This window comes from Camellia sinensis, chromosome 11 (assembly GCF_055761805.1).
Source record: "Camellia sinensis isolate YWXY chromosome 11, ASM5576180v1, whole genome shotgun sequence".
Classification (NCBI taxonomy): domain Eukaryota; kingdom Viridiplantae; phylum Streptophyta; class Magnoliopsida; order Ericales; family Theaceae; genus Camellia; species Camellia sinensis.
Genome location: NC_138971.1, coordinates 77,307,375 through 77,324,718, shown reverse-complemented (window position 1 = coordinate 77,324,718; position 17,344 = coordinate 77,307,375).

Sequence of the window (17,344 nt, the reverse complement as noted above, 5' to 3'; positions counted from 1 at the left end):
CTCCAGCAAACTGTTCAGGAATAGCATACGGCAAACACGATGTCTTAGGCGCACCAACGCAAATGCAATGCAAAGAGACACAAAAGTGTAAACAAAACGATATATCATGATTTCGAGTCAGGTTCTCTAAATCCCTAGCAGAGTCGCTAGAAACCGTAGATCGCCCAGAACTTTGCTCCTCGCGTGACGGCACGAATCGTTGTTCATAGCTACTACGGTTCGGACTCGTGTCACGGTTCTGAATCTAATCTCACAAAGTGCAATGTAAGACTGATAAATCACCAAAGAGTCCAAATCCGACAAATCATTTTGGAAAATAGATTTTTAATCAAGAAGTGCCAAACATGGACTGCTTTGCCAGATTTCAGAGTCGCCACCGAAATAATTTGTTTTGGGAAATTTAGGAAACCGTGACTCGTGCCTAAGGCCACGTGTCCATCATCACCAAAGTTACCTCGGCTCGGGAACTTGGGTATGAGAAAGGAAGGTCATGCAATGAGCACCCCCGCTCGCCTGATCAAAGATCGGCCTTTACTAACATGATATGTTGTTTTTGAAAACACATGGGTTCTTATTCCGATTTATTAGCTAGCTTACTATGTGATGCGCACAGCATACACATATAGACTAAATCGCTCAAGTTGGAACAAAACATCTCATGTTTGTTTGTTTGAAAATGGTTTGAAGTTGCTACTCGCAAGTAGACTAAGATGCGGATTTTGCCACCCTCAAGTGGGCTTAGAAAACATGGTGATTTTGCCACTTCAAGTGGGCTTAAAACTTGCATTTTGATGAATAGTTCCAATTCAAGCAATCCAACCTTCATCCACAAGCATTCAAGCAGTTATAGCAATTAAGCACATAGCCTCATGGCAAGCATGCTATCATGGCAATCACTTACACTCATGCAAGGATGCTAAAACAAAAACACTCACAGTGTACTCCGAGCCAAAGAAATAAGCTATTTACAAATCATGCATGAATCCTAACTATGCTAGATGCCTAATGCAACACATGCAGAAATGCAACTAAAATAGGCTCGGCTATCTAGAATGTCATGTGATTGCAACTTGATAACATGTTGTGAAACATGTATTCAAGTAAGCGTATTGAGATACAATGCAGTTTGTATGATGCGCTGAGCCCGGTGCATGAAAAACAGATGAATGATGCAAATATGCGAGGATAAGGATGCTAATTGAAACATGCCTTAAAACTAACCATGGAAAGCTGGTAAATAAAAGGGAGAAAAAAAATGCGGATTGGAAGACATGCATCACACACACGCACACTTATTACAACAGTTGTGCCTTCTCGACGGAGGGTCTGAATAATAAGCTAACTAACTAATCTAAGCTAATCTACCTAACTAATCTAATTAAACTAGTTATTACACAACAAATTGAATAACTAGCTACAACTAATTATTACACAACTTTAATTAATTAACAAATTTAACTAAGTTAGCAACTAACTAAACATGTAAACTATATGAAGTAGGTTGCCTCAGCCCTGCCTTGAACGATAAAGGATGCATGCTCGGTCGCCTCGTTCGGAAATCCATTACAATGCCCCAACTTGGCTCTGTTTGCATTTGTTCTCAGAACACTGTACAAGGTTCCAGGTAGCTTCAACTCCATCATAGGGACCTCCAGGAGGGTGGCCGACCAGTTGTTGGTGGTGTAGACCACTTGTAGACCACTTACCTTTGCTGCAGACCAGAAAAAGTGGTCGGCCAGCCACTTTTACTGGTCTGCCGACCACTTGTTCTGCCATACTTCCAGTTTGCTAGAGACTCCAAAACTCAAAGCTAATGAGCAAGATTGCACCATGGCTATACAAAGCAAGGCATGCATGACCCAAAATACTTAAAACATAGCTTAAGCATGGCAAAACATCGATAAAATCATGTTGGAGTGTAGTCAAAAAAGACTAGAATGATGGTCCAAAGTATAGAGCATGTTAGCCTTGGAATGTAGAATTACACTACAAGTGTATGAACCACTCAAGAGACAACCAAACTAGCCAAAAACAGAGTCATATCAGTTCCAAAAATTCACAAAAACAAGCTTCAACAAAGCCACAAAGGAGTGTAAAAACATGCTCATTTGATAGGCCCTCCATGCATACAAACAAGACAAGAGGAGAGGGGACCACCCACTCTCATTTCAGGCCTCAAAACCACATTTCTACCACTGAAAATCTACTGGATTTCAGTGGTTAAAAGGCCAAGACAAGTTGATCTAAAAGGCTTAAAGAAATGGCTCAAAACAAAGCAGAATAAGGCACAAAAGGGGGTGGACCAACCCCAACACTAAAGAGACCTTAAACAAGCATTTCAAACACTGGAAAATAAAGCTTTTTACAGTTGAAAGCTAAGCCCAAAAAGCATGCAAAGATGGCTGAATGAGTAACCAAAACAAAGCTTAAAAGAGGGAAAAATGGGTTACCTTTGAAGCACTGCAACAACAGCACCTTCTTTAGCCCAAAACCAGCTTTTATGACCCAAATACCACTTCCAAGAATCTCAGCTCAGAGATGGTGGTGTGTGGCTAGGAGTTGTGGTGCAAAAGTGAAGAAACAACACACTTTAAGGCACAAATATAGAGAGAGAGAGAGAGGAATATGGAGAGGAAGATATATGTATAGCTCCAATGAAATTTTTCTGAACCTGGAAAAGGGAGAGTGAGCCTCCCTCTTATAGAACTCCAAGCTTCAAGCATCTTGGAGAAGCTAGAAGCTTGGTTAAATCCCTCCATACACGTGTACGGAGGATGCAATCTGTGCTCTCCAGCTGGCACAGCTAGCATCCACAAACTCTTGAGAAAATGCAGGAAAGTAGCCAACCACTTGAAGTGCTCGGCCAGCTACATGCACTGGTCAGCCGACCACTTAAAGTGGTCTCCAAGGAGGCAAAGTGGTCGGCAGGGGGGGAAGGTGGTCTGCACCAAAAAAGCAAGGTGGTGGTATGGTGGCCACCACTTTAGGTGGTCCAAAGACCACCAAGACCAGTTGGCCGACCAGAAAACTGGCTGGCGAGGAAGAAAAGTGGTTTTCAGGGAGGGAAGTTGGTCTCCAACCCTCATTCCACCCTCCAAGCAAAGAAAACAAGGTTTGTACCCAAAACAAACCAAAAAGGATGCAAAACAAGAGTCTGGGGGTTGAGGTGCGCATCCGGAAGCCTCAAAAACTAATCTAAGGCACCAAAAGTAGTCTATGAGGAAAAAGTGATCTCCAAGACCTCTGTGTCCCTCTAGACCAAGGCAACAAGGCATGGTTCGAAAATCGGGCCAAAAGGAGAACGTTAAGCGGTCCCGAGACATGGCGCGCGGCCGAAGGCTTTGAAAACCGGAAACTAGTCTCCAAGAGGGAAAAGTGGTCTACGACCACAAAAAGGTGGTCTACAGACCTCTCCCTCCCTCCAGGGAAGGGAAAACAAGGTTCGATTCAGAACCAAACCAAAAGGGAAGCAAGACAAGGCACTCGGCCAAAGGCTCCGGAAACTGGAAACTAGCCTACAAGAGGGAAAATAAAAAGTGGTCTGTGGACCTCTCTCTCCCTCCAGGAAAGGGAAAACAAGGCATGGTCTACAAACCAAGCCAAAACACAAAGAGTTCAGAGGCCCGAAGGCAAGGCACTCAGCCGAAAACTCTGGAAACTCAAAACGAGCACAAACATGCGTGATCACCGAGCGCTCAATCAATGACGTCTGAGTCTTAAGGTCAGCCAAAAATGGGGTGTCTACAGTTACTACTGGTGGTAGTTTTTGGATTGCAGCCAAAGTTTTTTTACTGGCTCTTTATCATCCACTATAATTCCCTACTTGATGGCGTTCTCTATCTGAACTCCCATTTCGTGCAACTCTTTGAAAGTGAAAAGTGGAAGAACTATCTTTTTCTGCAACATTTTTCCATGTAGATTTCTTACTACCATGTAGATTTGATCTTTCTTTAGTAGTCTATTAGTCATCATCGCCGCCTTGGCCCTCCATCTGGTAATGAAGGCTATAAAACCTTCATTTGGTTCCTATCGGGTTACTTCTAATTCCCGAGTGGTCACTTCAATCTGAGTGTTGTAAGCATATTGGGTAACAAAAGCCTCAGCCAATTTGTTGTAAGCATATTGGACCAGATAGGAGCTACACCAGATAAAGTTCTTCCAAACAAGGAAAGTTTTTGAGGTCGAGTCAAACCCATGGGTTTTAGGACATCTGAGAAGAGGCAAACATGGACTATAGGGTCACCAGCTCCATCAAACCTGTCAATGTATGGCATTTTAACCATTCTGGCAATTTGACAGCTGTTTTGGTATACCCATCTTCAATGTTTGGGATAGATTTGATTCCTTACGACCTTTTAAACATTTTCTCCAACTTGGCTAGTTTTAATATTGTTGGGTCAAACTCATTTGTTTCAAGGGAAAAGAGTCCTCTCCTTGGTTATGGAAAGAGAAAAGGTCCTCTTGATGATTGCATAAGAGCCCTCAAGTCTTCTGGTAAGTTGGGCTTAGGAAATTCCTTAACTAGTGGAGGTGGGATTGGATGAGCCACCGAAGGTGGTTGAGTAGCGGATGCCCCAGATGGTCGTCGCAATTAAGCAATAGCATCACCATGGGTGGCCACTATATTGGCCATAACATCCAAACTTCGTTGAAGGGCCAACAACATGTTCACTATATTTTCTGGAACCTGAGCCGTCACGGATTCTGGTAAATTGAATGGGGATGATCTAGCTGGTGAAAAAGAGGTACTCTGGACAATTGATGAAGCTTTTGCTTTTCATCTTCTTGTAGCTGGTGGCAAAGAAACTAATAGTGGTTATCCTTGAACCAAATCTGCAGTCTTACAGAGTCTACCAACACGAGTCCACAGAACTTCGGAGATATTTGACTATTCTGAAGCTATGGTGCCCAACTACCTTGCAAAAATAAAACAGAAACCCCAATCAAATTTCAGCAGCATTCCAACTTAATTGATTATTGCTAATTCATGCTGAAAAACTGAACTTAACCCCACAAACTGAAATAACTAAACCATTCATCTAAGAAGCCTTGTATAAATCTTATACATTACATATAACACATAGCAGAAAAGAGATTAAACACTCCTATGAGGGCTAGGGTTACCCTGTCCTAACTTTGAAATAATCTAGGGCTTCACTATTCAAACAAGCGGCATCATACATCCTAGAAATAGGAGAGCATCGTGTCCTAATTTTGGAAGGTACTATAGCTCACTCTATGTACAAGGTTGGCTCTACTCTAGGGGTTGAAGTCAACGTAACGTTACCAAAGCGTCCTTTGGGTCATAACCAATGAAGATCCCAGGAAGTTAGAAGAGTCAATATAGCCTCTCTTCTAAGTCTAAGAACCATAGATAGCAGAGCTACCGTTTTGACAGATCTCAAAAGGTTATAACACAAGGTCTCAAAAGTAACGTAGAGATAGGTATACTATCACAAAAAGTTTGCCTATGCTCCCATAGGGACTTTAAGTGCACTAATGCATGCAATGCAGAGGACAATAATTGAAAATAAAAGTCATTTCACGGAGTTCGAGTTAAGGTTTCTTAATATCCCCCAACAAAGTTGCCAAAAACTGCAACATTCCAGGGGGGGTACCCCGTACGTGTTAAACAATTCTTACTCTTGACTTCTTTGATCTAGTCTCACGAGTGCAATGTAAACTATAGATGAGAGTTTAGATTTGGCAACCTTTATCGAAAATCTGTTTTAATACAAAATCTTTGCAAAAAATGGACTACATCACCAAATCTTAGAGTCGTCACCTAATATTTTTGGAAAAATTAAGAAACCCGTGACTCATACCAAGGTCACTTTCGTCATAACTATAGATGCTTAGCCCAGAACCTTAGGTATGAGAGGGAAAGGTAATTAATTGAGCACCTCCGCTCTCTCGATCAAGGATTTGCCTCTACTAAACCATGATATAAGTTTTATTAACATTATATGTTCATATTCCGGTTATTAAATAGATCCAAAAATTTACTGACTATGCCACCCACTTTGGAACAACTTGATTTCATGTAGTTTGAAAGAGTTTTGAAGATGTACAACTCAAAGAAATTATGTTTACAAACATGAAAATCAACATCATTCCAAATTAAGCGACACAACCTCCATCTACTGGCATTCATACAGTTATATCAAGTAAACCATAGCCTCACACTAGAATGTTAAACATAGTAAGAAAAATATACACAAGTAGGATGTTAAAGCATAAAAACTTACATGTTTAGCGACATCCCTCAAACAACTACAAAACAAAGTTATTGAAATATGCATGATCTTATATACAAAATCTAATGGAATTCACACATGAGATGCAACTAAAGATTCGGCTTCTAAGATATGACATGTGAATCATCTCAAGAACATGAGGTAGTGCACATAATAACATAAGAATTGATTAAATCCACAAATGCAAACTTAAACAAATCAAGATGCATGAAACATGGATGCAAAGCATGGATAGGATTAAAAACAAAATATGATGCTTATGTACAAATAAGGAAAGCAAGCAAAGAACGGAATAGAAAGAGGCATGGCAGGGAATTATTACAAAACTCGAATAAACAATTACAAACCAAATGAGAGAGGGGCGAGAAAAATATTACAACAAAATAAAAACATCACAAAACACTCAAATAAAAAAAATCAAAAAAACAAAAGAAAACAAAATAGAAGCTTCATGTGTTTTGAGGATTGCTAGAAACTAGTATGCTCAACGCTGAAAGACTACTCTGTTTCATTCAAAAGAAGCTAACCGGCCGGCCGTTACTAGGATTAGCAAAATCTGTCTTGTTGCAAAACTGAGAAAAGGAACAAACAAGGGATATGTATGTGGCTTAACTAACCAGTTCCGATTAGATTACAATCAAAATAATATGCAATTTTAAAACAAGAAAATGACTAAGATTAAAAAGTGCAAGAAAATGAAGGAAATGAAAACTAATCACTTTATAACGAAACAATACAAAACGAAAGCAAGAAAATGAATATGAGATATAAAATGCAAGAAAATGAAAGAATTGAAAACTAACCACTTCTAGTTAAATTACAACAAAACTATATGAAGCAAAAGAAAGAAAATGAATTTGAGATAGAAAATGTAAGAAAATGAAAGAATTGAAAATTCATCTTCCAAAGAAAGAGTGAACTTCTTGATTTCCAAACTTCCTCTTGATCACCCTGAAGGTTGTGAATTATGTTCTCAAGCCTCAATTCAAGAGCTATGAATTTTGAGATAGAATGATAGTTTTGAACAAGTGTATGGTCACTCTTTACCAGCAAGAATACTATCTCTTTGATCAAGGCTCTAGGACATGGTTCTTGAGTGGTGTTTTGCAAGGGAAGATGACACATATAAAGGCTAGGTAACTTCACTATTTTTGCAAGACAACTCTTTAATTTTCAAGGCTTTCTTTTCTCTCAAATTCTAACTCAAATTTAGCATTTTTTTCTACACTTCTCTTGTAAAAATCCCCCCAAACTCAAGACTGGAGCTCTCATTATATAGGCAAAGAGCGAAGACCCCTTCATTTTTTGAAAAGTCCATTTGAAAAACCAAAACATTTTCGTCTTTTGAAGAGCCAATTTTGAAAAGCCAGCACCCCTTCCTTTTTTTGAAAAGCCAATTTTGAAGTGCCAAAACCCATTCATATTTTGAAGGGCCAATTTTGAAAAGCCAAGACCCATTTCTTTTTTGAAGAGACAATTTCCCCAAAACTGCCAAATTTTCTAGACAAGAAAAATGCAAAAAAAGATTTTTGAACAGGTCTGAAATAATTTGGCTAAAACAGGTGTATAATTGGAATTTAAGCATAAATATGACTTTTCTGTTAAGAAATTCATAAAATAGCACATTCTAATTTTCATCATCGGCTAATCAAAAGAAACCGCCCAAGTCTTAAGTTGGCTCAAAATGGGGTGTCTACATATAGCAAAGGGCCATGGTTTTATTACCCCTAGGTGAGGGCCACACTAAGGATGCCACAATTACATTTCCAAAGAGACAATCATTCGTTCTTATTGAAATAGCATTTTAAATCAAAATACACTTTAACAACATATCTTTACAAAGATACTACTCACAGTGGGCTGATACTAATGCTAGACCTCGGTTGACCACCTACATGAAACACATAACACAAATACACATTGAAACACACATTCGTAAGAGTATCTTAATTGACACTCTTATGTGTGTTTCTAGCTCATTCCATGACTAAGAATGTCTAAATGATGTTTAGGAATGCCCAAAAGGGCATGAGGATGCAATTATGCACTTATGAGTGTTGATTAAAATTTGCTAAAAACAGTGTCTTCATTCGAGCGCACCTTCGGTTGCTCGAGCGGTGTGACTTGATTGCAAAAGTACTAGATGCTAGAAATTTTCGCTCGATAGTCGCTCCAGCCAAGTGCTGAACAAAGTTCAGTTCGCTCAAACGTACACTTGGTCACTTGAGCCAACTGCCAAAGGTCTGCAAAAATACTGGATGCATGCGAAGTTTGCTTGAGCCATGGATCCTTCACTCAAGCGAACTGGGCGAATTCTGGGTTTTCCAAAAGTGAGTTTGAAGTTCAAAAACACTCCTTTCATGTTCAAAGCTTGATCCCATGATTACTTCGAAAATTATGAAACCATGATCCCAAATTATCTTCTAATTCTTCAAAGCAAAGCTCCAATTCCATTATTCTTGCCATGTATGTGTTAAATTCAACTCTTTTGTTTACAAAACATATTCGTGTGAGATGTTAAGTGTAAAATCATGAAGAACCTTAAGAAATAACGTGTGTAAGTCCCATGTATGTATGAATTTGTAGAAAACGATGTTCAAAGATGGAGAATTATGTATGCATGTACTTAATTTACTCAAACTCACTAAATTCATGGTGATTCTTACTCTTTTCTTTCAAATTCATGCAAAATGATTCTATACTAAGTGAATTCATCTTCCAACGTGGATTATCTTCATGAATTATTGTTAAAGATCATACCTAGAGCCTGAATTTGGCCTCAATTAAGCTTAATCCCTTTAAGCTCTCTTGAATTTCTTCTTTCTCTCTCTAAAGTGTTGAGCTCTCTTCTCCTCTCTCAATTTTTAGCTCATAAGATGATGTCCAACGAGTTACTTAGGCTCATGTAAGCTATATATAGGTGGATTAGTGCTAAGCTAATTAAGTGGGATTAGGCTTAAGTAATTAAGCTTAATTCTAATCAATTCTAATTAATTTATTCTAATTATTTTGACCTGAATCAAATTTTAATTAAATTTACCATATGGTTTTAAATATTTCAATTAGCCTATTGAATTAGTCAATTTTGGTTTCTAGATTCGTATGGGCTTTCAATTTCAAATTCTAAGTTGGTATTCTAACAGATAATTCACAAACAAACAGATAAGCATCAATTAAACACATAATCACACAATTATGCTCAATGAAATAACATATAAAAATAATATGGAGGTTAGGGTCATCACACCATCAATTTGTGGATGGAAAGCGGTACTAAATCTCAACTATGTTCCCATCACCTTTTGAGGGCTTTGTCATAATCTGTACACAAATTTAGAATCTCTATCTAAAACAATAGATACCAGAAAATAAAAGATCTCACGAGAAGAAAATGATCAGACTTAGTTAACCTATTTACAATAACCTAGATAGAATTCATACCTCTAGGTTTTCAAGGTAATCCAACAATAAGTCCATGGTTATGTTCTCTTATTTCCATTCCGGAATAAGGAAGGGTTGTAACAACCCTACCGGTCTTTGACGTTCAGCTTTAACTTGTTGACATTGCAAAAATCTGGACGCAAATTCAGCAATTTCTCTCTTCATGTTAGGCAACCAATATATTTGCTTCAAATCTTGATACATTTTAATGTCGTCCGGATGCTTAGTAAACTTGGGCCTTGTGAGCTTCTTCCATGATTCTTCCTTTAAGGTCAAAAACATTAGGAGCACACAATCTCCCCTGAAATCTCAACACTTGGTTCTTAACACTGAATCTCGGTCTTGGATTTGATTCTATCTTATTAAACACTTTCTTGAGAAATTCATCTTCTATTTGCTTTTGCTTGATCTCTTCAATGATTGTCGATTGTGCTGAAATTGTGGTTAACACTCTGCCTTGTCCATGAAACATCACTTCAATCTCAGATCTTTCTAAGTCTTTCAATAATTCTTTTTGTTGGATAAGTAAACACACCAAGTTCCCTGTTGGCTTCCTACTAAGAGCATCAGCTACAATATTGGCGTTACCCAGATGATACTAAATTTGTAAGTCACAGTCTTTGATCAATTCCAACAATCTTCTCTAACGCATATTCAACTCATTTTGTATAAACAAGAATTTCAAACTTTTGTGGTTGGTGTAGAATTCACATGTCGCTCCATAGAGGTAGTGGTGCCAAATCTTCAAAGCAAGCACAACATCAGCTAACTCCAAGTCATGAGTCAAGGAGTTCTTTTCATGTGGTTTTAGTTGTCAAGATGTATAAGCTATCAACTTTCTATTCTACATAAGTACACAACCCAAACCTTTATATGAAACATCACTATAAATCACAAAACCCTCCGTACCTGATGGCAATGTTAAGATTGCTTTTGTAGTTAGCCTTGTTTTCAGTTCTTGAAAAGTGAATTCCTTTTCATCTATCCATTCAAACAATTCTCCTTTCCAGGTAAGTTGAGTAAGCAGTACATTTTTGAGAAGTTTTTCACATCCTGCCAATCCCATGAGACTCCAAACTTTTGACATATTTGTTGGTGTAGACAAATTCATAATTGCCTCAACCTTTTGTAAATCCGCCAAAATTTCATCCCTGTTAATCACATACCCCAAAAACACAACATCATCCAACCAGAATTCACATTTCTTTAGTGTTGCATACAGTTTCCTTTCTCCAAGTGTTTGTAGAATGGTTTTCAAATGTCGTTCATGTTCTTCTCTACTTTTTGAATAAATCAAAATATCATCAATGAACACAACTACAATTTCATCAAGATAGGATTTGAAAATTCTATTCATTAGGTCCATAACAGCTGCAGGTGCATTTGTTACTCCAAATGGTATAACCAAGAATTCCTAGTGTCCATACCTTGTTTGGAATGCAATTTCCTCAATATCTTAAGCTTTCACCTTTAATTGATGGTACCTGGATCTCAAATCATTTTTCGAAAACACTTGCACACCCTGTAATTGCTCAAACAAGTCATCAATACGAGGCTAAGGATTTTTATTCTTTATCGTTACCTTATTCAACTCCCGATAATCAATACGCAAGCGAGGTTTTCCATATTTCTACTTCACAAATAGAATCAATGCACCCCACGGCGAAGTACTAGGTCAAATGAACCCCTTGTCATGTAATTCTTGCAATTGAACTTTTAACTCTTTCATTTCCGTTGTTGACATTCTATACGGGGTCTTTGAGATAGCTTGCGTATTCGGCATTACTTCAATTGTAAACTCAATTTCCCTTGCAACTCTTTCGGAAACACATCTGGAAATTCTTTAACTATTGGAATAGTATCTAAAGTACCATCTGTACATTCAACATTCAAAATGCTACATAGATAACCCCGACATCCTTTCTTTAGTAGTTTATATGCTTTCATTGGCAAAATTAAATAGGGTGGAGGTACTACACCATTACTGTCAAACAAAAACTCTTCATATCCCGGAGGTCTAAACAAAAATTGTTTCCTTACACAATCAATAATATCACAATATTTAGACAACTAGTCTATTCCCAAAATCACATCAAAATGACGTGTATCAAGAGCCAAAAAGTCCACATACAGTGTAGCATTCCCAAGATGAATTTCACAAGAACGATATGGAGATGAACATAAAACAAATCCCCCAGATGGAGCAAATACACATAACACATAATCCAACACTTCCATAGGCTTGTTCACTTTATGAGCAAATAAAGTAGAAACAGAGGAATATGTTGAACCCGATTCAATTAACACAGATGCATCTTGATTGCAAATAGAAAGAGTACATGAGACAACGGCCACGGTATTCTAAGTATTCCATGAAACGAGTGCAAAAACTCTCCCTTGTCCGAATGAATCTCTTGTAGCAGTAGTAGATCTTGCATTATTTCCTAGTATAAGAACTAATCCAGTTGAACTAGCGGTTGGTCTTCTACCTCTTTGTTCATTTTGAGGACAATCTCTCACCTTATGACCCGTTTTACCACATCTAAAGCATACCCCAGAAGTATAGTAGAAGACTCCCTAATGTTTCTCACAACATACATGTTGGTGCATAATCTCTCATAAAATTGGAAGCACTTGATGTTCCCAAATTATGCTTCTTTGAAGATGTCGATCCCTTATTTGAATAAGAGCCTTGCCTCTTTCCCTTCCATTCAAATGGTCAATTGTGTAAAGCAATGTTTGATTCAAACATCAGAACTCTGTATAATACATCCACATACTTTAACAACTTTAAGACATTTCCTTTCTCTTGAATTAAACCTCAAAGTCCAACTTCAAATTTCCTTGCCTTCTTATAGTCAGTGTCAACCATGTACGGTGCAAATCTGACCGATTCAGTGAATTGCACCTTATATTCAGCTACTTTCTGGTTGCCTTGTTTCAATCTCTCAAACTCATATACTTTCCGATCCCATATGCACTGAGGAAAGTACAAAGATCTCAAGAAACTATTCCCAACTAATCCCTACATTCTTATATTTGATTAACATCTACTATCTTCGGGCTTTGTCTTCTAAAGTAAAGGCTGCAAACTAAACCTTTCGTGCGTCAATGCACAGAAACACTTCAAACAACTTTTCAACGCTAAGAACCTAAGCCTTAGCTTTCAGAGGATCAACTCCTCCCCAAAACGATGGTTGTTTCATCTTTTTAAATTCTTTAGTCAAGCAATGGTTCGATCATCTGTTTAATGATCTTGTACCGGAGATGGTACAAACATTGGTGGCGGCGGTGACGATTGTTATTGTTGTTGCCTTAGCATTTCGGCCATATCTTGAATCATTCTTTCCATTTTATCCAAATGGGCAGCAAAAGGCTCTTCTATTCTATTAGCCCTTATTCTCACCATGATCTATATGAACCCATATCATAATAGACACTAAACAAATACACATATACACATAGGGACAACAATTCATATTTCACATATTTACATATTTGCACAACCTTTATGCACACAAGTATATACTTTTCAAATGAATGTATTCTTAAGTTTTTTTTAGACACTGTAATGCTCAATTGGACAAGCGTATGAGTTATTAACTCATGCTCCGATGCCACTCTATCACGACCCAAACCAGCCCCTATAGGTTTGGATCATAATCAACTAGTAATCATGAGATTACATATGTCCTCAAACAAAAATTCCAAACATGATTAAGTATATGAGACCAGAAGCAGAAGCAGAATAATAAAATTGTCCATTGAACTGTGCATACATGGTATAAACAAATACATCTTATACGTTAATAACTCACATTCGTACGACACAGACATTGATTATACATTGATTTTAGATTTCATGTTCAAACACATGTACATGACAATACAATTCAACATCTGACAAAAGATAAACTATTATAAACAAAAGATAGTCAAACTTGACCAATCAAAAACAAAAGACAAAAGCCTTATCCGAGAGGCACTCCTTGGCTAATTCTACAAAAACATGAGTAATCTTCATACGTCGCTAAGGCTAGATATCCCACTGCTCACCAACATATGTATATATAAGAGTGAGGTAGAGCCTAGTGATTAACATCAAAACATAATCATCTTCATATCATAGTCCTTACATAATGAAACGACTTCTGGTCCAATACATGACAAAATGACCTTTAGCTGATGTACAGAGCAGAGCAGAGCAGATCATAACTTGACAGAACGACCATAGTCTAATTGATTACAATTGTAGAATGACCATTTGGTCAATCCATAACAGATATCTCAAACTTATTAGATAATCAGAACAACCTTGGGTCCATCTTATCAGATATACCAAACAACCTTAGGTCTATCTCACTCATTTGTACTTAATCAATTCCATTAACAAGTATCATGCTGAGTGAACAGATAAAAGCTCATTCATATTAAAAAAAATCATAAGTTCAGAAAAGCTTACCACATTGGAAATATTTAGAAAATAGCATATATGAAAATATCTTTACTAAGATGTTACATACAGTGATTAGTTTGTTGTCACATCTTCGTGAATCAACCTACACATAACATATAAACATATACACACATTGGAACACATTGCTTAATCGAATCATTCTTTTCTTAATCAATTCCTTTAAATCCATTTCTAGGTTATTAATTCATTCATGATGCTTAATTTATGCCTAGGAATGTCCAGAAAGACATGAGAATGAAGATATGAACATAATATAACTTTCCAAAGTATGTTGAAATAGAGCAGTTTGCTTGAGTTCACAATTGGTCACTCGAGCGGACTGCATGGTATGCAAAATTACTGCATGCTCAAGATCTAGGCTCAATTGTTGCTCGAGCCATGTGCAATGAAAACTAAGGTCACTCGAGCAGTCACTTGGTCGCTCAAGCGATGTACAATGCTCTACAAAAATACTAGAAGCTCTCATTGTGAGATCAAGTGGTAACTTCATCACTCGAGCGATGAGCCTGAATTCTGGGTTTTCAAAACATGAAGAAAAGTCTCCAAAATCAATCCGAAAATAAAACTCTTACATGGCTTATTCCAAAGCTTGAAAACACTTATACAAACATGTATATATAGTCAATTTCAAACCCTTAGGTCAAAACTTCAAGAATCCTTCAAAATTAAACTCAAATTTTCATGCATTTATGAATTTGTTTCAAATTTTTTTCCATAACTCTCAAAACATGAAATTGAACTCCCCAGTACATTATAATTCATGGATGCATGCATGACTCAATTCTCAATTCAAACACAAATAACAAAAAATCATGCTCAAAATGATGAAACTTCACCAAATTATGTATGCATGTATGCTAAGCTTCAAATTCATCATCTTTTAGCTCAATTCTTGTGTTTAATCTCAAATTTTTCCATGATTACACAATTAGATGACTTGATTACTTGAATTAAGGATCAAACTCTTACCTAGATTCTTGATTAAGATGCGTTCTTGTAAAATCTTGGTATTCTCCTAATTCTTCAAATCTCTAGCTTCTCTCTCTCTCTCTCTCTCTCTCTCTCTCTCTCTCTCTAATTTCTTCCACTAGATTTTTAAGCTCAATATGATTAACTCTTCTCTATTTCTCATATATATATATATGATTAGCTTAGGATCGTAATTAAGAATTAACCTAATTAATTAGGGCTTAAGCTAATTGATCAAAACTTCATTTTACTAAACTGAATCAATTTTTAATATAACTTCTCACAAGGTTCTAAAAATTATGACAACCTAATTAAACTCGTCAATTTCAGTTTCTGAAGTTATTAAGGCTTTCAATTTCAAATTCAGAACAAAAATCATAACAGATAATTCACAAATCAAACTGATACATGCAAATTAAACACCAAACACATAATTAACATTCAAAATTAAAGGAATATAAGTATGTTACAAGGTGGGATTATTACACAGAATATAAGCCCATAATGTTTATAAAATTTATATCATGGTTTATTTGAGGTTGATCTTTTGATCTAGAGAGTGGGGATGCTCAATTCATGTCTTTTCCACCTCATGCCTAAGGTTAAGAACCAAGGCATCTTTGGTTATGACGAACAGTGGCCTTTGGCAAGAATCATAGGTTTTCTAGTTTTCCCAAAAGATTAGGTGGTGACTCTGAGATCTGGTGATATAGTCCATTTCTGGCATATTCTACAATAAATGGATTTTCTATAAAGTTGCCATATCTGGACTCTCATTTTCTGTTTCGCACTTTACTAGTGATATCATATCAGAAATTGAGAGTCTGAATTGTTAAGAGCACTCGGGTACCCCTGGGACACCTATAGGTTGCCACCAATCTTGATGCTGGTCGGGCTAAAGATGGGCAAGAAACCATACTAGCAATTTCCAATGTTAGAGAATGTATTAGGCTCAATGTGAGGCAAAGAAGAGTGGGATCTTAGCCTTATGTACAGTTTGAGCCTTATTTTACACTTGCGTCATCAGACTTGTCCTTCGAGAGGTCCAATCAAACCCAAATGTCAAGACAATCTCATAATAGAGGACCACCTACTTGTTCTAAGTGTAATCCGTCCAGCCATGTTAGGTGTTGTTGCACTCAATGCAGGTAGACCAAGTTTCAATAGTTAGAGCCAAGACATGGATACTACAAGAGAGTATTGTAATATTTTATTATTATGACATTGTAATGTATCATTTTTAAATGTGGGACTTCTTGCTTGCTTGCGTTGCATCTATAAATGTTTGTTTATGCATTCTACAGAATTGTAACTATGATGAATTGTGATATTATTTGGTTTTAGGAGACATTATTAAAACTGGTAATGTTAATATTATTGTGAATGTGTTGTTGTCTTCTAAGTTAAGTATGTAATAGTTTATAAGCTTTCCTTTGGTTGAAAGGTTGCTTATTGAAATTGATGACTCGTGTATTGTTGGAGATAAATTCATGATGTTTTGAGAGTTATATTATTTAAGATATATGAGCTTTATAGAAGTGGTGGGAAAAAAAATTTTGGTTGAGTATTGAGAATTCTTTTGAGAAAGAATGAGCTTGTGCTCCATGATGATAAGAATAAAGTTTGTGCTAGTTAACTAGTAGGTTCAGGTTTGAGTGGTTAGGTAGAGTCTGTCGTTGGATCTTTGGCCTTATTGTGGGAGGTGTGAAGTGCTTGATTGCCATATAGGTATGAAAAATTGTAAGGAGTTGACTTTAAAAAGGGAGTTGCATAATTGAATTTCAAAGAAGGAAATGTTCAGAAGGAGTAACCTTAGTGTGACTAATTTGGGAAGTCTAAAGCGGACCCAAGGGATGTGTGAGAGTATGTGTGTGTGGAATCCCATACGAGGGTGATTAATGTTAGGTAAATGTCGGTGTTGATGTAAAGGAAGAAAGTTATTGAATCAGTTGGTTGGTGTTGGACAAGGGTTGACAAGGAGTCACCTCTAGAGTCATTTTGACTTTAGGCAAGGCGGGTGAAAGTTAAGGAGTGTTTGGGATACACTCGAGAGTGTTGAGTCTCAGCTTGAGTGAACAGGCTGCTTCATGTGAGTTTGTGAGAGGACTCTTGAGTTGAGTAGTATTGTGGGACCTTGAATTCATGAACATAATGTGTATTAATGTATTATAAATATGTGGTGATGATAATTCTAATGGGG